Below are 25804 nucleotides of genomic sequence, written 5' to 3'. Positions count from 1 at the left end.
ACAAGATATACCTCACTATCTATCTATCTATCTATCTATATATATATACTTTCCCAAACAGATGTATAGAGTTTTAGGACATTAAAGGTTTTATTTCCAAACATCTTCGAATTGAGCAGATGTTTATAATTTTAGGACAAATGGAGTCCTGACTTTTAGTTTTCTGTAATTCTTTTTAAAAAGGTATAAGTGCTTAAGTCAACTAAACAATATGGTATTATCTCCCTGAGTCTCATATTTCAAATTTGCCTCAAGAAATATCAACCATTTCCCCTTTATTCTCGTCTCCTGTGATGTGCTCATCTATAGAGCCCTGCATTTCTGAGGCTGACAATAACAGCAAGCTTGACCATGAGGTCTCCCTGTAAATCATTTTCTCATGCATTGTAACACCTAATCTTCACAATTGCCCTCTTAGATCAATGCTATTTTTATCCACATGTTAATGAGGAGGAAACTGAAGCTATGAGAGATTAAAGCGCATCGCCAAAGAACTGTGGAGGAAGGGGTACAGGCCCTGACGCCAAGGCCTGCATCTCAACCTGAGAACAGATCGCAGGAACGTGCTTTCATCTATATTCCCCCTTGCATGTGTCTTCACTTCTCTCTCTCTCTCTCCTGTTTTTTTCTAAGTTTCATCCCACTCTAATTAAAAAGAGAAATTAAAAAAACATTCAACTACTAACCCAAGAGTCAAAAAGCAGTAAGGAAGCCTACCTTGATCCCATGACCTCCTTCCCCACTGCCTCTCCATCACTGACTGTCCAGGACCTTCTGTCCTGATGTGGGCCTCACGCTCTGCGCCGCTGATCAGCACAACCTGAGTCCTATTAAGTAGGGAGTCCTTCCCAGGGAAGTTCAACTCTGACCTGAACTTTCTCTTTCGCAGTGGGCTCATCTTCACTTCTTTCTCTTTAGAGCTGTCTTGACTGACTTTTCTTGCCCTGCTCCGACCTTCCCTTTGATGCCTTTGGGGTTTCCTTTTCTCCACGCTCTCATTGGAGACCCAAGCTCCCCAGATCCCATTCTCCTCCAACTGGTGATTTACATACTTAAACTGTCTGCAAACTCCCTTCGCCTGGTAGTTCAGTGGGTTCTCACATCCTCAAGATTCCCAAAGCAAAGATTACCTTTCTCAAAACCTCCCCTGATACTATTACCTCAGTGTAAGGCATCATTCATCAAATAAAAATGAAAACCGAATGGGACATTTTCTTGTCTCCCCTCCCTGGAGCTCTATTTCACTAACACCCAGTATAAAACAGCGTACTGAGACAGTCTCGTCTCGCCTCCTCCAAGTGTTCATCTTTGGTCTCCAGCCAGCCCTTGTCTACATTCTCAGCCTCTCCTGTTTTGCTCTCTGCTTGATTTATTCTCACTTGACCACTTCCCACAGGAAACAAGTACCTCTTTTCACTTCTCCCCTAACATTTTACACATATCTCAAACCTTGGGATACTTTCAAGTAGAAGCGGAATGCAATGACTTAAGTACGTAGCCTCTGAACTCAGCTTCACCACTTACCAGCAGACAGCTTACTTAACCTCTCTTAACCTTACTTAATCGTCATTCTCACATCCACAGATTGGAAGACGACCATAGTACACAAGTAAGTGAGCAGCGGGGAGGGTAAAGCAGTGCATTTTGAGCAAGCTGGTGTAGACTAAGCATGCTGCAGTTGTTACAATACTGTTTGTAGAAATAATGTTTTCTCTCTGAACTCTCCAGTGGAAAGGCACTCCTTGAGGAGGGAGATTTATCTTAGTATCACTAACATTTCACACCAAGCAGAGTCAGAGCCTGTTTATGTTGAAATTCATTGGATAAGGCTATTGAGACAGTATTCTAAATAAAAGACCAATTTTATTGGATCTGACTCCCTAATTTAAACTCAAGCTGAGTTCAGAGGCCATGCTTAAATAAACTTAGCAAGTAAGATGATAGCCATTGAGGGGTTTCACTTCAGACCCAAACCCTCTGCCTACTGTATGCTTTTTCAGGCCTGACCACAGGCTTTGTCTGGCAGGCCTCAAAGGGGAAAGCCCCCTGCCCACCCCTCACCAGGCACAGCCAGTGCACTGTCTCTGGAAGGAGTTTCAGGCCCCCTGGACAACCTTGTTCTTACACACATCACATTTCAAACCAGTTTGGAGCCCTCCTTAGCTGGGATCTTTGGCAGAGACAGGGATTTCTCCAAATGAGTTTCTTGCTTATATATTTACAGCAAGTGATTAAAGGCTTGACTATTACTTTCACTCTGGCTTACTGTCTTCACTGACAGTTCAGACACCTGGCAGCTCTGCTCAATCCAGCTCATCCCTTAAGAACTTAGAAAGAGCTGGATGATGCCAGGAGGTTGCAAAGGGAGAGTATTCAGCAGAACAATATTTTGATATTTCCATTTTATAGGAGGATATAACCTTGCAGTGTCCATGGTTTATACCTAGGATACCATCAGATTAGCAGACATAGAGATTTTGTAATGCAGTTACAGCTTATTCTATAGGGGACCTAAAGTCTTTGAGGGCACAGTTAGAGACAAAGGTTGAGTCAGAAATATGCAAGTTCCAGAATATCCTGTTTCTTTGTTCCTTTTTTGGAGTTTGTGTCTGTGATGTCACTAAATCAAACGTGATGAAGACACCCCAAACACAAATGACTGGAGGAAAAATTAGGATAACCTGAGAGCAGATGTGTAAATACACGTGTTTTTGTCACAAAAGCATAAAACATCAACTTATTCAAGTTTCTGCTACTGCTGCTGTTAAGTTGCTTCAGTCGTGTCTGACTCTGTGAGACCCCATAAACGGCAGCCCACCAGGCTCTGCCGTCCCTGGGATTCTCCAGGCAAGAACACAGGAGTGTGTTGCCATTTCCTTCTCCAATGCATGAGAGTGAAAAGGGAAAGTGAAGTCGCTCAGTCGTGTCCAACTCTTCTCGACCCCATGGGCTGCAGCCTACCAGGCTCCCCTATCCATGGGATTTTCCAGGCAAAAGTACTGGAGTGGGCTGCCATTGCCTTCTCCTTCTTCAAGTTTCTAGAGGAACTTATTTCAGAGTGAAAGCTAAAGATATAAGAATGTATCATACCTTTCCATCGCCATAGGCTTAGAGAATGAAAGAGTAGATCAGTCAGATTTAGCATTTTGTTTTACATCAGTTTTAATTGGACACTTCTGAGAACAAGGCTCTCACAAGTAGAGTTAAAAGGAGACCAACCACATGTGCACCAACTGCATGAATTCTTCAGTGAGGAGCAGTGACAATGCACGCATTTCCAGAAGAAAGGTCTCCAGCCTCGGAAGTACTGGTAAGACAGGACTATGACTGTTCTCATTTTACAGTAAAGGGCACTGTATGGAGCTGAGAAGTGATGAAGATCTCCAAAAACCTCCTATAGCACTTTCTACCAGAGTACATTTAGTGGTTACACTGTTAGGCTCATTTGAATCTAAAATAAAGTTACAGGAAAAGATAGGGAATCAAGGAATTCACCTCTGAACATAGGTCATCTCTGAGACTCATCTTTGCATCTTAGGTTCTTCCATGTTATGTTTCCAGGTCTACTGATGATGTTCCTCAGTTTTCTCTAGCAATGTGTCAAATGTTAACACTTCAAATTTTCTTTAAGAAAGAAATGCAAATACTGCTGGCATGAGATTAAAATGTGTTCCTTAATAACTGAAACACACTCTGTAGCTCTGCCAACTAAAGCTCCTTTCTAAGTATAGAATTTCTATAATAAGAGCCATAATCTGAAAAGAAAAAAAAAAATCATTGGAAACATCACTAAGTATGAATATCCTTTGGACCTTAAATAGTATGAAAGATCTCAGTAAGAACTAAAGAGTTAATTACAGTTTATCCTTCATATGTTGTTTATTTAAATGGAAATCTTTCTTAAATTCATAAATAATATAGTTTTTCTTAAAATATTATTATCATTATGTGTATGGAACAATACAAATATCTTTTAACATTAGACTAAAGGACAAAAGTAACTGATTCAAAACATATGGTTTATCACTTAGTAGGCTACTTATTCGGAGAAGGCAATGGCACACCACTCCAGTACTCTTGCTTGGAAAATCCCATGAACGGAGGAGCCTGGTAGGCTGCAGTCCATGGAGTCGCTAAGAGTTGGCTATGACTGAGCGACTTCACTTTCACTTTTCACTTTCATGCATTGGAGAAGGAAATGGCAACCCAATCCAGTGTTCTTGCCTGGAGAATCCCAGGGACTGGGGAGCCTGGTGGGCTGCCGTCTATGGGGTCGCACAGAGTCGGACACGACTGAAGCGACTTAGCAGCAGCAGCAGCAGGCTACTTATTCCTTCAACATTAAGTCTAGTCATTTAATCCTAAAGTAAAGATTTTCATTTTTAGAAAAAATACCTAAAGTATGGCACAAATTATCTGCCAAATAGAGCAAACAGGAACATGGAAACAGCTGATGTCTAGGGTAAGTTAAATACAGGTACTTAAGGAAGAAATAAACACCAAAAACCTGCTTTTACTAAGCAAATATCACAATGAAATATTTTATATATTAATACCACTAGAGGGCTTAATACGTTTTGCTTAATAGAATTTCTTTTTCAAAGTTGTCTTCTTGGTATAAATGAACTTCTATATATTTATCCTTATAATCAAGGTTATAAAAAATTGATACAAAATATATATAAACATGCAAAATAATAATAAAGTGATTAGATCAAAGAAAATTTTATAGACTGAATATCATTTTAGGCAATTTAAGTCTGTTAAATAAACTGTATGGCTTCAAATATCACTTATTCTTAAATGATACATATTATTTCTGCAAATTTGTATTTAACAACATGGTTCTGATAAATGGCCTGTGCTATTTTTAAGGAAGATTAATAGTTTTAAAGCAGCCTACAAATTTCTTTCAGTCACTAGTCACCAACAATATAAATTTACCTTCATTCAAGGTAGTCTCTATATTTCAAAGGAATATTTATGTTCATGAAAACTTGTCTATGATTCTAACTTAGACAAATTATATTATGGAAGACATTAAAAATGACTGTCTTTACATCCCTTCTTTAGTTGAACAAGTCACACATTTAATAAATTTGATTTTTGTCTTTGAGTGGTAATTTGTTTTTAAATCAATCCCATTATTCAGTTATACTGTGAATACAAACTTTTATGAGATGAGAGAATAAAAATTATGACCCAGCTAAATAAAATAAGTCTTACATTGATTTTAAAACCTCTACTTACCCATTTAAAATATGAATTAGTCCCGGTGCCCCAATTCTTGGAGGTGGGTAAAATAATACTACAAATAAAAGGTTCACATTTTGAAGTGGAAAACCTAAGTTATCACCACATATATGAAATAATACCTCTGTAATTCTGGAAAAAACTAATGAAATACAAGTTGTTTCATTCACAAAGAATTTCTCAAATTCTAGGCTCAGATTTAGGAAGAAAATATTAGATGTTACAGGGTATTAAAAAAAAAAAACTTCCATTATCTGAATATACTTTCTGATTAATAACACAATGCAAAACTTGTATCTTGTCACAGGCAAGACATTATTGCAGGCTAAGGCACTTCAGTCGTGTCTGACTCTGGCCAATTCTATGGACTGTAGTCTGCCAGACTCTTCTGTCCATGGGATTCTCCAGGCAAGAACACTGGAGTAGGTTGCTGTACCCTCTTTGTAACCTGAATGATGGGTGTCAAAATCTGTAATTGTCTGTTTTGCATGGACCTGACCTGTCCGAAACTCCTACTCATGAGTTCTGAGTACCATCTGAGACTGCTGCATATAATTCCAAAAGCTAAAGAAACCCTAGTTGTCTGGGGGTTTTACTACTAAATGCAATCACCCTGAATTTCCCCCAGAGGTTATGTTTTGCTGTGTAATTCACAGGGCCATCAGAGACATTGCCACCTAAGAGTAATAACCTGCCACCTATATTCCACCAGCAAATGGCTATCATTTCCACCTCTTTACCAATCATAATAGCACTTACCCGTGAATTACAGCAGAGTGCTGTGAAATATTATGTGGAAAATGTATTTCTTCAGTTATATGACCAAATCAAGCCCTCAGGTCAGTTTACAAGGCTTTTACAAAGGTTTTTTTTTTTTTTTTTGCTGTTGTTGCTGTTTGTCTTATTCTTTATGAATACAATAGTTTTACATAATTAAATTGCACATGCTGTGAATAAAGAGGTTTTGATAACTAAATTAGCTACAGATTAAGCATTCTAATAACTGAACTTGGTGCAATTATTACTGATCGTTTGATAAATTTACAAATATCATTCAAAATTTAAGCAGCCTGCCTTATAAAAGTTTTTCATTCTGTATTTTTCTAACCTGTATCTAATAATGTATTGATTATTCATAGTAACATGATCATTCTTCTCGGTATATTTTTATGAATACCTTACTTTCTAGTCAGAAAATTTTTACACTACTAAATGTATTCTGGCAAAGATCACCAAGAGAAAGCAAGAAAAAATGATCATATTGCCCCTCACTTTACTTTTGTTTTCATCAAATATGCGTTCTATAATGAAGTTCTTCTATATCCAGGATTATTTTTTTCTTTCCAGGTTACTATGCTCTCGTCACCAGTGTTTCAGCAGTCTGGAGTATTCCCCCATTACTGCTCCCACACTATATATGTTACTCTTAAATCTGTTAACATGCACCCCACTCGACATTATCAAGGCCAAAAATTCACATTCTACTTTCATTTGAAAATACTTACAGTAATATGCTTCCAGTAACGATCCTAATGCTTCATCCAGAATAAATCTCACACAAGAGGAATATCCAGAGGTTATTTTTATCTCCTTTCTCTAATTTACATTATCGCTTCATTCAAGTCTGAAAAATAAAAAAATTCAAACTGTCTTACTATTAAATACACTGACAGAATTTCAGTGTAAAACAACAAGAAAATGGTAGAATATTTTCCTGAACATAATAAGTTTCTGAAGACTATGTAAACATATCATTAAGAATTTTTTAAATGTAATTTATATATGATACAAAAAATCATCAGGCCCACCAAACATATATTAAGATGTGCATTAATTCACGCCCAGTAGTACTTCTTTTACTTGCCCACTAAGAAATGAATCTCCACATACAGAGTGATCTTAATCACATATATTTCTATTAAAAAGATAAATTGTATTTAGGATACTAAGAAAGATGGAAATATATTATTTTTGTTTGCTTGTTTCAACAGTTACATGATCATCATAAAATTGACCTAGAATATTTTGACGAATTAATAAACTAGCTTTTGGTATTGAAGCAGTCATAGGGAAGTCAGTTTCATCCTTCTACATATAATTAAGAGATGCATAATCATATTATGTTTAACTAAAATAATATGTATTTAAATATTGTGAGAGATCTGTTAAAAAGAATTCATACAAATAAAGTCTCACATTTCTACAGCAAGCTGACTCTAGAGGAAAAATATCCGGGGATATCCTCAGATTCAGTGCTCTCCAATCTGCAAAAGGAGAGGAACAGACTTGTTCCTCTTGAACAAGGAACAATTAAAATCAAACCATACTGTCTTGATGACTGTGGCTTTGTAGTAGAGCCTGAAGTCAGGCAGGTTGATTCCTCCAGTTCCATTCTTCTTTCTCAAGATTGCTTTGTTTATTCAAGGTTTTTTTTGTATTTCCATATAAATTGTGAAATTATTTGTTCTAGCTCTGTGAAAAATACCGTTGGTAGCTTGATAGGAATTGCATTGAATCTATAAATTGCTTTGGATAGTATACTCATTTTCACTATATTAATTCTTCTGATCCATGAACATGGTATATTTCTCTATCTATTAATATCATCTTTGATTTCTTTCACCAGTGTTTTATAGTTTTCTCTCTATATATAGGTCTGGTACTGGCACAAAGACAGAAATATAGATCAATGGAACAAAATAGAAAGCCCAGAGATAAATCCACACACATATGGACACCTTATCTTTGACAAAGGAGGCAAGAATATACAATGGATTAAAGACAATCTCTTTAACAAGTGATGCTGAGAAAACTGGTCAACCACTTGTAAAAGAATGAAACTAGAACACTTTCTAACACCATACACAAAAATAAACTCAAAATGGATTAAAGATCTAAATGTAAGACCAGAAACTATAAAACTCCTTGTGAAGAACATAGGCAAAACACTCTCCTACATACATCACAGCAGGATCCTCTATGACCCACCTCCCAGAATATTGGAAATAAAAGCAAAAATAAATAAATGGGACCTAATTAAACTTAAAAGCTTCTGCACATCAAAGGAAACTATAAGCAAGGTGAAAAGACAGCCTTCAGAATGGGAGAAAATAATAGCAAATGAAGCAACTGACAAACAACTAATCTCAAAAATATACAAGCAACTCCTACAGCTCAAGCCAGAAAAATAAACGACCCAATCAAAAAACGGGCCAAAGAACTAAATAGACATTTCTCCAAAGAAGACATACAGGTGGCTAACAAACACATGAAAAGATGCTCACCATCACTCATTATCAGAGAAATGCAAGTCAAAACCACTATGAGGTACCATTTCACACCAGTCAGAATGGCTGTGATCCAAAAGTCTACAAGCAATAAATGCTAGAGAGGGTGTGGAGAAAAGGGAACCCTCTTACACTGTTGGTGGGAATGCAAACTAGTACAGCCACTATGGAGAACAGTGTGGAGATTCCTTAAAAAACTGGAAATAGAACTGCCTTATGATCCAGCAATTCCACTGCTGGGCATACACACCGAGGAAACCAGAATTGAAAGAGACACATGTACCCCAATGTTCATCGCAGCACTGTTTATAATAGCCAGGACATGGAAGCAACCTAGATGCCCATCAGCAGATGAATGGATAAGAAAGCAGTGGTACATATACACAATGAAGTATTACTCAGCCATTAAAAAGAATTCATTTGAATCAGTTCTAATGAGATGGATGAAACTGGAGCCTATTATACAGAGTGAAGTAAGCCAGAAAGAAAAACACCAATACAGTATACTAACACATATATATGGAATTTAGAAAGATGGTAATGATAACCCTGTATGTGAGACAGCAAAAGAGACACAGATGTATAGAACAGTCTTTTGGACTCTGTGGGAGAGGGAGAGGGTGGGATGGTTTGGGAGAATGGCATTGAAACATGTATAATATCATATATGAAACGAATTGCCAGTCCAGGTTCAATGCATGATACTGGATGCTTGGGGCTGGTGCACTGAGACAACCCAGAGGGATGGCACAGGGAGGGAGGAGGGAGGGGGATTCAGGATGGGGAACACGTGTACACCTGTGGCAGATTCATGTTGATGTATGGCAAAACCAATACAATACTGTAAAGTAATTAACCTCCAATTAAAATAAATAAATTTATATTTAAAAAATAAATAAAAAATTTTTTTTAAAAAGAAAAAAAATAAAGTGAAGTGAAGTGAAAAAAAAAAATCAAACCAAATGGATAGGACTGACAATGCAAAGGCTATTTAAGGCTACTGATAAGTTTTAAGCTGTCTTCATGGAAATATACTTAATATCTAGTAATGAAAACTGCTAGGTTTCAAGATACCATTGCTTAATTAAAAAAAAAAAAAACATTTTAAATACAAATGCATTAACACCCTTGCCTGCACCTCCCAAAATTAGAATTTCATGGATTCGTGTTTGTCACAGGGAGTAATAGCAGAAGTCCCCTAATGTGACCCTTACAATCTCCCTCACTGTGAGGGGAGGCAGCTTAAAGAATAAATAATGTGATAAAAGACCTGCGTCTCCCCACCTCCTCCACTAAAAATCTCTAGCACCAAATGCATTACTGATGTCAGTCAACAGTAGCTTTAACTGTTGGGAAACCACCACCTTTCTGACTGGTTAGTATATCCAGCCTGATTTTTAATACCTCCTTTGCCTCTGGTACATTATTTATTTTTTCCCTTCCTGGTTGTGTAATTGTGAATCCTTGCTATTAAGGAATTTCAAAAGATAATTTTATATACTGCTAATAATTCTACATAAAATTCCAAGACAAAGAATTGATTGTAGATTAAGAATTTTATTCAAAGTATTTTCAATTATAACTGCAAGTTTCCTTTTTATCTGTTCACTTTTCTGTCTATGAATCCCATAATGTATGCATTAGCTCTCTGTTATTTCCCTTTACTCTCTCATATCCTTTCTAGTAACGTCTATATTTATACTTATCCTATTTTATTTTTTGATAAATATTTCAAAAAGTAATCATGTCCCAGCCAATTTTTGCAACTGAAAAATGTATTTATTTTGGTTTCATTTTAGAATTTTTTTTTGTACATTTCTTTATGCTTTCAGTATTTCCTCCTAGAGTCTGACTGCTTGATCTTCATTTCCTTCTGTTCCATTATAATCTCTTTGTTACTTTGATTTCTTCATTATGCTCTCACATTTTAGAGATAATATTTTGCTTTAACACTTATGGGACTCTGAATTGTCAGAACTTTTTTACATTGTCTTGCATCACTTAAGATAGATGTTTTTCACCTGTTCACTTAAGCAACTTAACTACTCTTGCTTATGTTGTGAACATGAGGTTTCTATGTACAGATATGATCATCTTTTTTCAATTGCTAAAAAGGACTATTCAGTGACTGAAATAGTACATGTGTATGTGTATGTGTGTGTGTGTATACAAATGTCTGTAATTGCCACTGAATGTCTTTAATACAAACATTCTCTCAAAAATGTTATTATATTTGTTGTTGATTGAGCCCACCTTCTCATTTTGCTTATTCCTCTGTACGACCAGTATAGTATATACTGCATCATGCAGTCAATCCTTTAAGTCATAAAGTCACTCAAGAAATATATGCTGAAGCACTGACCAGATGAACATTTCCTGCATTCGATCTGACAGTGATGACCACTGGTCCCTCCCTTATAAGATTTGACGAACATTGTGCAATATATAATAGCTAACCAGGAAGTCTGTGGGGAAATCCTTCTTGACTGATGACTGAGAATGTATGTGCTACCTTTCAGGGTATTATGATTCAGTTTCCATTAAGTTTGGTATACTATGCTCATGCAAATGTAGAAATTCTAGGTGGGTGAATAATTAAGTTGAAGCTGCTCAAGGATTCATTGTCATGATTACTGGAAACCAACAGTGCTATGAGAAACATTAATGAGGGTTGTTAGAAAGAGGAAACCATTATTACCCAAACATTGGCAAAATTACAGTCAATCCCTGACCAGTTTTGAAAAAATTTTTCATCACTACTTGGAAGTGATTTTTGATTGTTTTGTAAGCTTGGAGTAGGATACTGGTAGCAATATTTATTGCCATGACCCAACAGAGGAATTTCATATAAAATCACTGCACTAATTTTTTTTTCAGTATCAGATATTAATTTTCTAGTTAAGACAATAACCTTATAATGAGCTGGTGACCTGCTGGAGAATACAGAACTATAAGCTTGATGCAAACACTAAAAGGATGGGGAGAAGGAGATGGTGATCCTTGCATTCAACATTCCGGTCCCATTCATGCCTCTACTCACACTCACCCATGCTCTGGCTTGTGGACCTTGTGCACTGGCTTTCTTTTAGCTTGTGGAAAGCAATCAATGAAAGTCAGGTCTCTTTTGCTCTTAGCAAGGACTCTCATTCTCAGCCTTCTCTTCTATTCTTGGTGGACAACATCTTTCTGCCCCACAGGAATGGTTGACAATAGAACTCAATTGCCTCCTGAATGCCTATGCCACCCGGCACCAAAAGGGCTCTTAAAATTTCATGGGTTGAGAAAGAATAGTATGTAAACTTCACACATATGCCATATTTAGAAGATTTGTTTTTATGACCAAAAAAATAAAACAAAGACAAAACATAGTAGGTTCTGAATGACATTATTTATAAACCAACATTTGAGCTCAAAACTTATATATCTTTCATTGCTTTCTGCAGCTGTTACTCAACCAAGGTTTTTGCACAAATAATCATCAAGATGGTTAATTGAAGAAATTAACTATTGTTTGTCACCAGGCTGATATTGCCAAGCTTTCTCCATTTGATTTATTCAAACAAATTACTTAAAAGGAACTTGACTAGATTGGCCAACATTTTATATTACTTGTTAGTTGTTTATTTCAGTTTCTTTTCTTTACAGACCCATATAGATAAGTAGGTCTTAATGTGCCCCAGTGATATTTTTCTGTGTTAAATTTTCTAAAGTTAGTATTCAGACATTAACAAATCTGTAATTTGTGGAACAAAAGAGGTTTCTGGGGGGTTTTTTTGTTTTTTTTTTGTTTTTTTTGTTTGTTTGTTTTTTGGCCAGAGAATTTTAAAATTAGAAGGCTCTTTATTATAGTACAGGAAATTCACATGTAAGAAAGAGGTCAGATTTCCAGGACATATTTGGGTATAGTATATAATCTGCTGTAACAATATTCTCAATGGTATTTAAATTCCCAGAATATTTAACTAAGGTATCTACATTTTGGCTTTATTATATTTTGGTAAACATGCCTGGGAACCAAGCCATTACTGAAAATACAAATAATGGTCAGAGATGAACAGTGCATTCGGACTTCCAATTTGGGATTCAGTATGCAGAGAAGAGTACTGTCCATTTACCCCTAACACCCCACACTCATTGTTTCCTTGCAAAGTGTCTGCCTCACTCTCACACACTGAATCCACAATTGGAGCCACTAGTTATTTGGCTAAAAATGAACATACAAATGTGTATAACAATAATACAAAAGAATAGTAACTGACAGTAATTGCTCAATATATGTAAATACTATATATCAATTCTTCACTCATATATGAGACAAGGAATATCACTATCATCTTCACATTACATATTAGGAAAACAAAGCTAAGAAATATTGTTATTTTCTTAAATCACTTATTTGCTAGTAAAAAGTCAAACCACTTTCATGATGTTAATCCTACATTCTTTCCAAGAATTTATGCTATTTTGTGACTAAACTATTTACGACAGAAAATGAGAACAACTGAGTAAGGACTGTCATGATACAGAATACAGAAAATACAGAAAATTTTGAACAACTGAGTAAGGACTGTCATGATACAGAATACACTACAGCCAAGACTTCAATTTTATAGATATTAAAAAAGTATAGATATATGATACAATTTTAAATACTAAGAAAATATACTGAATAAGTTTGATAAGAATTGAATCCTCTTAAGTATCATATTTGCATGAAATTAAACAATAAGGATATGAATATTAACATGCTAAAATATTAAATGCCTGAGTTAAATCATTACAGAATACACATGGGAAATAAAAAGGAAATATTTATTTGACTCTCAGAATATGGTTCAAATATATGCAACATTTTTGAAGTTTCCATATACATGAGGGAATATATACACATGTATGCATATACATATATATGTGTGTGTGTGTGTGTGTATATATATATATATAAATAAAGACCTCTTGATTTTTTAAGAGTGAATGTTAAGGAACATGTAAAACAAAATTTACACTTATAAAACTGCTTATGCATTGAGCAGTTTAAGTCAATAGTTACATAAGATAATTCTATCTAATCCTGTACTGTTGTTGTCATGCAGTTGCTCAGTTATGTCCGATGCTTTGTGACCCTGTGGACTGCAGCTTGCCAATCTCCTGTGTCCTCCATTATCTCCTGGAGTTTGCTCAAATTCATGTCCATTGAGTCGGTGATGCCATCTAACCATCTCATCCTTTGCTGTCCCCTTCTCCTTTTGTTGCCAATCCTTCCCAGCAACAGGGTCTTTTCCAATGACTATGTCATTAGTGTTAAAACTGAGTCTCTAATCAGCACTACACTAATCCACATCATATAAAGGCATGTTTGCACAAGAAATATTTGTAAGATATCAGATTTTTTATCACTGAGAGTAAACTAAGTTAACGGTATATACTGTGTCTCTATATGGAAAAAACATGGATAGGCTGGTATGGATTGAATTCTGAAAATGTTAAATAACTCATCCTATATACATTGTCTTCACATCATCATTTCACATTAAAAAAATCTATACAGAATATACTTTACAAGATCATTAATTACAGCTAATTTTACACGAAGGAACTTTGTTAGCTCTTTGTGGTTATAGTTTCTGATTATATATATGTTTACTTTCAATTTCACAATGTTTCTTTCACTTACTCTTAGCTTTCACAAAACTCAGTATGTCAATCAATGGTGTAGAGATTTGCTGACAAATTTCTGATGCTATAGCAAGAGAAATGTAAAAATATTTGCCTGTTTCTTCAGGGCAAAATCAAGCAATTGGCTGAAAAATTGGAGGAGTGCACAAATTATAACCTCAAGAAATAACCCACTTCAAGAAATATGTCATTAAGAAGTTTCAAAGTTAATCATGACTTATGTAAGTTTTTCTTTTTTTTTAAAATCTATGGTGAATGGTGGTTTTAATATTGAGGATTTCATCTAATATTTTTAAGTCAGTAACTGGTTTAAAAAAAAAGCATTTGTATATAGGAGGGAAACCTTTGGACAATTTAATAATCCAAATAACAATGAACAATTTGTTTTCAAGAATCAGCCTGGAAAGATACAGCACTGACAAGATTGAGAATAGAGGATAAAGACTTAATGCACATTGGTCCAAAGTGATAATAAAGTTGTCAAAATGTTGAATTGATTGAAGATGAGTTGTTTTCTGTTAGTAGTTTCACAAATTATAGCCAGACGTGTTTACTTGAAAACTGTAGAATCACCTGAGGAAACAGTAATTTTCTGTGTAGTAGGTTTATGATTTTGAATGTTTTGTATTCTTTCACTTGTTTGTACAGTCAACGGGATTGAGTAAGAAAAGAGTAAAGTGTGATTTTGGAAAGTTTGGGTATATTTTCAATTTTCATGTATTTTTACATCATCTGTATTTCATCTGCTGCCAAATAAGCCAGAAGTCTTGGGTGGATAATGTTTTTAATACTTATCATAAAAATTTACTGACTTCAACCAGTTGCCCCAAAATAAAAAGTTGCTTGAAGGTAAAAGTTTATAAGCATTAGTTCATGCAGTATTTAACTTTTTTATATTCTGTAGTGAACTTTGTAAATTGTACTTGCTCATTAAAGTCTTACCTAATTTTTTCAGGAGGTTCATAAAGAAGCAAAAATACTTATTCCATTTTCACTCAGTGATACACTTATTTGTCAGACATATTTTGATTCAGGTTATGTATTTTTTTTACATTTAATTAAAGAGTCTTCATATTAAAATGTAAAAGAAAACAGTTAAAACACATTAAAATATGAAATTTGAACATAATATTTATTTAATCATTTAATTTAATTATACAATGCAATACTCATATTCACTGTTTTACCTTTTACTTGAAGTATACAAAATTAGTGCTATTTTCTTTAGTTGAATAATCACAGACATTATCATATCTTTCAGCCTAAAAACACTTTCACACAATTAGCGAAAGCTATTTCCTTAGTTAGAATAATCATTGGTTTTATAAGTAATTAGACATTACTCAGTTCAGTTCAGTTCAGTCACTCAGTCCTGTCTGACTCTTTGCAACCACGTGGACTGCAGCACGCCAGGCTTCCTGTCCATCACCAACTCCCGGAGGCTACTCAAACGCATCTCCATCAAGTCAGTGATGCCATCCAACCATTTTATGCTCTGTCGTCCCATTCTCCTCCCACATTCAAGCTTTCCCAGCATCAGGGACTTTCCCAATGAGTCAGTTCTTTGCATCAGGTGGCCAAGTATTGGCGTTTCAGCTTCAGCATCAGTCCTTCCAATGAATATTCAGGATTGATATACTTTAGCATAGACTGGTTGGATTTCCTTGCAGTCCAAGGGACTCTCAAGAGTCATCTCCAACACCACAGTTTGAAAGCATTAATTCTTCAGTGCTTAGCTTTCTTTATAGTCCAACTCTCACATCCATACATGACTACTAGAAAAAACCTAGCTTTGAGTAGACAGACTTTGTTGGCAAACTAATGTCTCTGCTTTTTAATATGCTGTCTGGAGAAGGCAATGGCACCCCACTCCAGTACTCTTGCCTGGAAAGAGTTTGTTTGTGATCCACACAGTCAAAGACTTTGGTGTAGTCAATAAAGCAGAAGTAGATATTTTTTTGGAATTCTTTTGCTTTTTCTATGATCCAACAGATGTTGGCAATTTGATCTCTGGTTCCTCTGCCTTTTCTAAATCCAGCTTGAACATCTGGAAGTTCATGGTTTACATACTGGTGAAGCCTGGCTTGAAGAATTTTGAGCATTACTTTGCTAGCATGTGAGATAAGTGCAATTTTGCAGTAGTTTGAACATTATTTGGCATTGCCTTTCTTTATGATTGGAATGAAAACTGACCTGTTCCAGTCCTGTGACCACTGCTGAGTTTTCCAAATTTGCTGGTATATTGAATGCAGCACTTTCACAGCATCATCTGTTAGGATTTGAAGTAGCTCATCTGGAATTCCACCACCTCCACTAGCTTTGTTCATAGTGATTACTTCCTAAGGCCCACTTGACTTCACATTCCAGGATTCTGGCTCTAGGTGAGTGATCACACTATTGTGGTTTTCTGGGTCACGAAGATTTTTTTGTTTGTTTGTTTAGTTCTTCTGTGTATTCCTGCCACCTCTTCTTAAAATCTTCTGCTTCTGATAGGACCATACCATTTCTGTTCTTCTTGTGCCCATCTTTGCATGAAATGTTCCCTTGGTATCTCTAATTTTCTTGAAGAGATCTCCAGTCTTTCCCATTCTATTGCTTTCCTCTATTTTTTTGCATTGATCACAGAGGAAGGCTTTCCTATCTCTCCTTGCTATTCTTTGGAACTCTGCATTAAGATATCTTTCCTTTTCTCTTTTGCCTTTTGATTCTCTTCTTTTCTCAGGTATTTACAAGGCCTCCTCAGACAACCATTTTGCCTTTTTGTATTTCTTTTTCTTGGGGGTGATCTTGATCCCTGCCTCCTGTATAATGTCACAAACATCCATCCATAGTTCTTCAGGCACTCTATCATATCTAATCCCGTGAATCTGTTGTCACTTCCACTGTATAATCGTAAAGAATTAGATTTAGATCATACCTGAACTGTCTAATGGTTTTCCCTATTTTCTTCAATTTAAGTCTGAATTTGGCAAAAAGTGGGATTCCCTTGTGGCTCAGCTGGTAAAGAATCCGCCTGCAATGCCAGAGACCTGGGTTCTATCCCTGGGTTGGGAAGATCCCCTGGAGGAGGCAAAGGCTACCCACTCCAGTATTCTGGCCTGGAGAATTCCATGGACTGTATAGTCCATAGGGTCACAGATTCAGACACAACAGACTTGCACTTTGCACTTGGCGATAAGGAGCTCATTAGACATTACTGGCTGATTATTACTTTTAATTGTGGCCGTAACATTAGTATTACATTTTGAGCACCTGACTAACCCCTTTTTAAAATCATGGATCCCTGCTGAAAGTCTTCCTAATCAACCAATAAGAATCTTAGTTTTCCTCCATTTCATCATTTAAATAGTTTTGTTAGTTTTGAACCACGTGTTTTTGATCATCTTTTAAATATTGTATTTATTTTTGGTCATCTTGTAAACTAATGTATTATTAATAATCAGAAAAAATGTATTTTTATTTTTCAATCATCTTTTAAACTAATGTATTTATGTTTGATCATCTTTTATTTTTTTTTATTTTTTTAGGTTTTTTTTAAATTTTCTTTTATTTTTAAACTTTACATAATTGTATTAGTTTTGCCAAATATCAAAATGAATCCGCCACAGGTATACATGTGTTCCCCATCCTGAACCCTCCTCCCTCCTCCCTCCCCATACCATCCCTCTGGGTCATCCTAGTGCACTAGCCCCAAGCATCCAGTATTGTGCATCAAACCTTGGACTGATCATCTTTTAAACTAATGTATTTATTAACTAATAATGGGACAGTTATAAGGATAAATGATAACTAAAATTAAAGTATTTATGTTTCTGTTTCCCTAGTGGCTCAGCTGGTAGAATATCCACCTGCAGTGCGGGAGACTTTGGTTCTTTGGTTTGTTCCCTGGGTTAGGAAGATCCCTTGGAGAATGGAATGGCTACTCAGTCCAGTATTCTGCCTTGGAGAAGCTTTGGTATCTTTTGTATGAATAATTACCTAATCCAGTGGGGATTTTTTTTACTATTTTAAAGGGTTAGAAATATAAACTTTTTAACAAAGATTTTATATATTTATAAATATGTAAGTATTATATAAAACACATATTATATGTTTATAAATACATCTTTTATAAAGATATTTAAATATGTTTTGATATATTTATAAATATTTTATAAAATGCATTGTATATATATTTATAAATATATAAATTTTATTTAAAATATTTGTATTTCTAACCCTTTAAAATAGTTAAAACCGCAGTGCATCAGGCAATTATTCATACAAAAGATACCAAAGGCAGAAAAAAATGTGTTCAAAGGCTTTGCAATGTAATTTAGGGAATGGAAGGGAGAAACACACACAAAAGAAAGACTGGCTTTTCTCTTCCCCAAAACGACCAGCTCAAGAGACCTGTCAAGATGGAGCAGTCTCAGGAAGTCCCACCCTCACTGTTACACCCAGCAGTCAAGTCTGAGCCATGGTCTGACCCATTTGCGCACCAGCACTTGACCCAGTGGAGCAGCCCCTCCTGAATTCATCCTGAAACGGTCTCTCCACTTGACCAATAAGGAGCCAGGCTCCCTCTCAGATTCTGCCACCTCATTGCTCTCTGTCCCCTGCGCTGTTTTGTCCATCCCCACGTCTAAGGGCTTAACTTGGGGTGCCCAATAATACTTCAGGCTTCGATTTTTCTGTCCCCTTGACGTCCTCATTGCCTGGAGCTGCACACTGTCCAATATGGTTAACAGTAGCCTTGGATGGCCATTTGAATATAAATTTAAATTCATTTAAATTAAACAAAGTTAGGAATACAGCCCCAGTCTGAAACTTTCTTCCTCTTGTCTGTCTTTCACCCTCGACATTCAACAACCCAGCAATCCATCTGGAACTACATTCACAGTATTTCCAGAATCCTGTCAATTTTCATCGCTTCCAAAATTATCAGTGTGGTACACGGCACCATTATCTTCTGCCTGGGTTATTGCAATAGGCCCCTAAGCCAAACAAGCATGTCTCCACCACATGGCCTTTGCACTTCCTTCTTGCTTTGCAAGGACTCTATTACCACAGTCATCTCTACTCCCTTCTTCAAGTCTTATTCCCTCACTTCCTGTAATATATGCTTAAATATTCCTCTCTGGGATTTGATCACACTATATAATCTGATCTTTCTCCCTCACACATCTCACCCTGATTTATATTTTGAATAAAGGAATTCCCTCCCCCCATTACCCAGATTTATACTTTGATAAATTTCCAGATATATTCCCTCACCTATCATATATAATCATAATAATTTTACTTTAAAAAGCATAGGTATTCTATTTTATGATGTGGCTTTTCACACTATAAAATATAGTATAACCAACATTCATATCAATAAAGTTTGATCTACATAATACGTTTCAATATCCTCATGATTGTTTTTAGTATGTATATTCCATCACATAATGATACTAAAATTAGAAGTAGTATTCAACATAGCACTGAAATGAACATCTTAGTGTCTTTGAACACTGGTTCAATATTTACTCATTTCAAATTCAAGTTATTAGAATTGATCAAATTCAAGTTAATAGAATTATTATTAGAATTGATATGACAAAATATATGCACATTTCCAATTTGGATAAAGTATTTCAAAAGTCAATCTTCCTACTCTACTTAAAGATAGTAAATGCTACCTTATCTATTACATAATTACTAACCTTTGTATATTTTTACTTAATATTCTTGAGATTCAACCTTTTAAATGATGTGACTCTTTTCTTTTTTAAACGTGTTACCCCATACCCTATTCCTCTGACCATTTTTCTAATGAGTTGTTGGACATTTTCTCATTGCTTTGCATGAGCTATATGTACAGTTGGGTCTATTAACACTTTTTCTGTTATACACACACACATACACACAGATATGCATATAACTATATTTAATATAGAAATAGATATACATACACATATAATTCATTTACATATATGTACTACTTTCTTTACCATTCACAAGTTTTAAATCTTAGTCAAATGCATTGTTCTACTTTAGAGTTTATAATCTCTGAATTTTGAATATTTACATAAGTTGCATACACACACACACACACACACACACTCTGTGGTTTATAATTCGTATAAACACAGCATGCATTTAACTTCTCCAGCTCATGCCCAACTTGCAATCCTGGAACTAGGTCACAAGTTGGGTTTAAAACTGGAGTTTGTTTCCTTGCATCCTTTACCCCAAGGACTACTAGATGATTTATAAAGTCTCCTTGTTGTTATTGCTCATTATTGTTCTGTCATTTAGTCATGTCTGACTCTTTGTAACCCCGTGGACTGCAGCATGCCAGGCTATGTGGTCTACTGGAGACGGGAACAGCAAACAACTCCAGTATACTTGCCTTGAGAACCCCATGAACAACATGGGAAATTTTCTTGAATATAAACTAAATCTCTTTTAATGTGAGAGCCAGTTTCTTAGCTTTATGTTTTTTTGCCTACTACTCTGTCTCTCTGTTCCCATTTCAGATTCTTCCTTTTATTCTTAAAAGTTTACTTTTCTAGAGCACAGATTTTTATTACACATGTGGATACTGAATCTAATCTAATCCCATACTTAGTTGAGTGAAGACCAAAAATTACACATGTTCTTCAGAGTTTATACATTTTTTGTTACAATTCTTTGAAATAATCTTGAAATTATGATCTCTGGAGGTCAATTACCTCTTTTTTTCAGTAAATAACAAAATATCACAATATAATCCAGATTTTAAAAGGTACCAGTCAAGAGATGTTAAAAACTTTTCTAATGTTTTGAGTATGCAATCACCATCCATGAAAATATCCCATATTTATTACAAATGAATAGAAAGGTTACCTAGTGGTTGATTAATGAATTTGCTACTTAATTTCTAATCTTAACTTTATTGAGTCTATCTTTAGATTTTTCTGAGTTTTCTCACTACCTTGCTTCTATCAAATTCATTTATTCTTATTGTGGCTAATCACGATACTTAGTAAGTGAAATATTTAACGTATTTGTGTGCATGCCTGCTAAGTCGCTTCTCTGTAACGCTATGGTCTATAGCCCGCCAGGCTCCTCTGTCCATGGGATTCTCCAGGAAAGATTACTGGAGTGGGTTGCCATTCCATTCTCCAGGGGATCTTCTCAACCCAGGGACTGAACCAGCGTCTCCTGCTTCTCCTGCACTGCAGGCAGATTCTTTACCACTGAGCCACCAGGGAAGCCCCATTTCATGTATTTACTTAGTAGGTAAAAACTTGCTACCTGGGTGGTGGGGTTCCTGGAACACTCATGCAGGTAAAAATAATTTAGTGATTGTGCATTTTGTGTTTGAAATTCATAAAAACTTTTCATTAATATAAAAGAGAAGATAAAGCTCAACAAAATCTCAGTTGTTGGTAGATATAAGCAACTGATACTGTACTTTATTAAGTAGATCTTTTCACCACAGGGCAATGGAATCAATGTTTATTAAAGGGAAGCAAACATTTTATACTTGAGAAGTACTTAAAAAAAACCATTTTTCTTATTTTACTTTAGACTATCACCACAGCCATATACAGGTATATACATATGTTTATATACATGAAAATATATATAAATAATTCTAAAAATTATAAGAATAAATGATAAATCATTAGTTTCAAGGTGATATACTATATTACACTGATTCATTATAAGTGTTGTTGACTATGACAGATGTTTTATTTAATATAATTAACCAACATCAATAATAAACAGCTGTGTTTTGCAAATACAAAGTCAAATAACACAAATGTATACTTTTGATAATAAGGATATATTCAAACAGGCAACAAGAATCAAAAGTGAGAATAAATTGTAAATTCATACAGCATACAGTTTAATATGCTTCTCATATTGTGTTTCTCAATAGAACATGTAGTTACAAAGTTTAAATATATGAGAAATATATATTTATTTTTTCTTCTAGTGAAAATGGTACAATTAAACCAGTGCAAAATATTCTCAACATACATTCTTAATTTACCTCTCTTCAATCTGCTTTTTCTTACAGTTGCATCTCCCTATGTCTGAATATTATAGCATATGTTATTACTTTATTTTTTGACTCTGAGCATCATATTATTGTTTGTTTGCTTTTTGATAACTGCTGTTTATATATGTTTTATTTATGACTGCAAAATATTCTGGTTACACATAGCATCAATAAATAGTTAAAATATGAGGTATGTAATTTTATAATGATCCAGTTGTTTAAAAACATTTAAAATCATCTCAAAAGAATATTATATAACTATTGCAGAACATAATCATTAGGAGTCCTATATTTTAAAATACTAGGTTAAAAAGGACAATACAAAATTTTACTCTTGTAATAAGAAAACATTGAAAAATATATGTAAATAGGACAAAAAGTAGAGAAATGGAAAGAAGAAAGAAAAATTGCTAAAATAATAGAAAATGAGTGGATTTTTCCCTCATTTATATTATTTTACTTAATATTAAATTGCTACTTGTAAAATGGCTAACTTTTGAAAAGTTATTTTTATAAATTAATGGCCCAAAGCCTCACACATTTGGCTTCTGCTTCTGTGACCTTGTTGATTACACTTCCAGATCTAGTAATTGGATACATACACAAATGCACACATACACACACACACACCAAGCATAACCATGACTCACACTAGACGAAAGAAAGTAAGTTATTGTCCTACTCAGACTCGCCAATATGTACAGACACCACAGAGGAATTTGAAAAACATCAAAATGTTAGTTCAGGTACTCATTATGCCTCTTTTATAGTCCAGATGTATTGTAAACTGGTACATGCCTAATGAAACCTATAAGACAGCCTTAATTGAGACAATTTGAATTCATTCCATTCTGCTTGTTTTGCATAGGTCTATACAACAAAAACAATAGTTTAGTGGCAATTTTGTACTAACACGTAAGATAAATATGTATTTATCTATATACCCCAATGTTAAGTGTTAGTTTGAGAGTATACTTCAATTTAAGAGCTCACCTAAAGTAAGCAAGGTTCTTGTTTTGGGAAATCATTATGTTGATATCATGTGTAAACCTCGAATTAAGAAATTTTAAAATATTTTATATAAATATCATGTAAATAAGACACCAATTTAAAGGTAATATGGATAACCTATGCCTTTTTCTTAAAACATATCTATTTATCTTATTACTAGAAGGCTTCATATCTTAATAAACACGTTTGATTTATTTTATTAATAATATCATTTTTTGGTCTTAATGGTTCACTCTATACTATGCTAATTCAAATATCAACATGTAACTTTAAATAGAATCTATCTCACAAAATCGGATTCCATTTTCCACTTGAAACTGTTCTCATGAGTAATCTTTACTGGGAAGAAAGACCCTGGTAGTAATAATTCATCTTGTAATGATTTATTTGTTCTCATGATTTTTATTTCATCAAAGTAATATATAAATTTCTTATATCCCAAAGGACAATTCTTCACACCTAGTAACACGATGTTGCCATTTGGTGAAATATTTCAAAATATGTTTCATATATTGACAAATTTGACTACAGAGACAGAGTGATAATACAATAACTTGATATCTCAACTATACTTCAGTAAAACATTAAAAGTTAAAAGTAAAAGAAAAAACAATTTGATATCAACCTGTACTGATTCATCATTATGTACGTATTTACAACAACCTTGGCAAAGCTATAATAGCTTTAGGTAAGGAAATTCATTCTGGATGAAATACTGTTGGCAGCGAAATGCTGGGATTCATTTGGAATATCATAGATTGTAAATAGACAGGTGCATTACTACATTTTCTCAATTCCAATACCAATATTTCTTCACATTTTAACATTTCTTAAATTGGGTTTCATCCTACAATGGACTTTTAAAAGCAACTTGCCAGCCATTTCTGTTTTTCCCCCAGGAAAGCTGATGTTAAATCAATGGTACCTTGTACAGATATTGACATCTTAGAATTGAAGATACAGACTAAGCTGAGGATCACATAATGGCTGATGCCAGCAAGAGTGGAAAACGATATATTATCTCTACTATCGCTAATTATTTTATTTTCTTGAATGTGTCAGTTTTAAACATATTTCAAACATTTCCAACATAGGTTTGGAATACTCTCCTGTTTCATTAGAAACTGTTTTTTAAAGCCCTGCCTCTTTTCTGAACTCTAACTAACGAAGGTTATCTAAATAATTACCTTTCAAGCCAAGTGTTATCTTAATGCAAAGTATTTGAACTAGTTTTCAACTAGTTTTGCATTAGTAAAGTTGCTTCAGTTGTGTCCAACTCTTTGCGACTCCATGGACTGTAGCCTGCCAGGCTTCTCTGTCCATGGGATTCTCCAGGCAAGAATATTGGAGTGCGTTGCCATTTCCTTCTCCATCAGTTCAGTTCAGTTCAGTTCATTCGCTCAGTTGTGTCCGACTCTTTGCGGCCCCATGAATCACAGAACGCCAGGCCTCCCTGTCCATCACCAACTCCCGGAGTTCACTCAAACTCACGTCCATCGAGTCGGTGATGCCATCCAGCCATCTCATCCTCTGTCGTCCCCTTCTCCTCCTGCCCCCAATCCCTCCCAGCATCACAGTCTTTTCCAATGAGTCAATTCTTCACATGAGGTGGCCAAAGTACTGGAGCTTTAGCATCATTCCTTCCAAAGAAATCCCAGGGCTGATCTCCTTCAGAATGGACTGGTTGGATCTCCCTGCAGTCCAAGGGACTCTCAAGAGTCTTCTCCAACACCACAGTTCAAAAGCATCAATTCTTTGGTGCTCAGACTTCTTCACAGTCCAACTCTCACATCCATACATGACCACAGGAAAAACCATAGCCTTGACAAGACGGACCTTTGTTGGCAAAGTAATGTCTCTGCTTTTGAATATGCTATCTATAGGTTGGTCATAACTTTCCTTCCAAGGAGTAAGTGTCTTTTAATTTCATGGCTGCAGTCACCATCTGCAGTGATTTTGGAGCCCAAAACAATAAGGTCTGACACAGTTTCCACTGTTTCCCCATCTATTTCCCATGAAGTGATGGGACTGGATACCATGATCTTCGTTTTCTGAATGTTGAACTTTAAGCCAACTTTTTCACTCTCCTCTTTCACTTTCATCAAGAGGGTTTTTAGTTCCTCTTCACTTTCTGCCTTAAGGGTGGTGTCATCTGCATATCTGAGGTTAATTGATATTTCTCCCGGCAATCGATTCCAGCTTGTGCTTCTTCCAGTCCAGCGTTTCTCATGATGTACTCTGCATATAAGTTAAATAAGCAGGGTGACAATATACAGCCTTGACGTACTCCTTTTCCTATTTGGAATCAGTCTGTTGTTCCATGTCCAGTTCTAACTGTTGCTTCCTGACCTGCACACAGATTTCTCAAGAGGCAGGTCAGGTGGTCTGGTATTCCCATCTCTTTCAGAATTTCCACAGTTTATTGGGATCCACACAGTCAAAGGCTTTGGATCTCTGGTTCCTCTGCTTTTTCTAAAACCAGCTTGAACATCAGGAAGTTCACAGTTCACATATTGCTGAAGCCTGGCTTGGAGAATTTTGAGCATTACTTTACCTG

At 35.3% G+C, this 25804-nt stretch overlaps 1 protein-coding gene across 6 annotated transcripts in view; it reads right to left on the bottom strand.

Moving 5' to 3' along the window:
- The window catches only part of TENM3 (teneurin transmembrane protein 3), a 2742616-nt gene that overhangs the window by 2635430 nt on the left and 81382 nt on the right, over nucleotides 1–25804 (bottom strand). For all 6 annotated transcript variants that reach the window (XM_070781691.1, XM_070781692.1, XM_070781693.1 and 3 more), the window contains exon 2: nucleotides 6759–6877. The gene's annotated coding sequence lies outside the window, so the exon portion shown is untranslated. The remainder of the gene's footprint in view (nucleotides 1–6758; nucleotides 6878–25804) is intronic.

The sequence above is a fragment of the Bos indicus genome, chromosome 27 (genome assembly GCF_029378745.1).
Source record: "Bos indicus isolate NIAB-ARS_2022 breed Sahiwal x Tharparkar chromosome 27, NIAB-ARS_B.indTharparkar_mat_pri_1.0, whole genome shotgun sequence".
In the NCBI taxonomy this organism is placed as follows: domain Eukaryota; kingdom Metazoa; phylum Chordata; class Mammalia; order Artiodactyla; family Bovidae; genus Bos; species Bos indicus.
The sequence above is the reverse complement of the archived record's forward strand: the minus strand, read 5'-3'. Positions and strand labels throughout refer to the sequence as shown.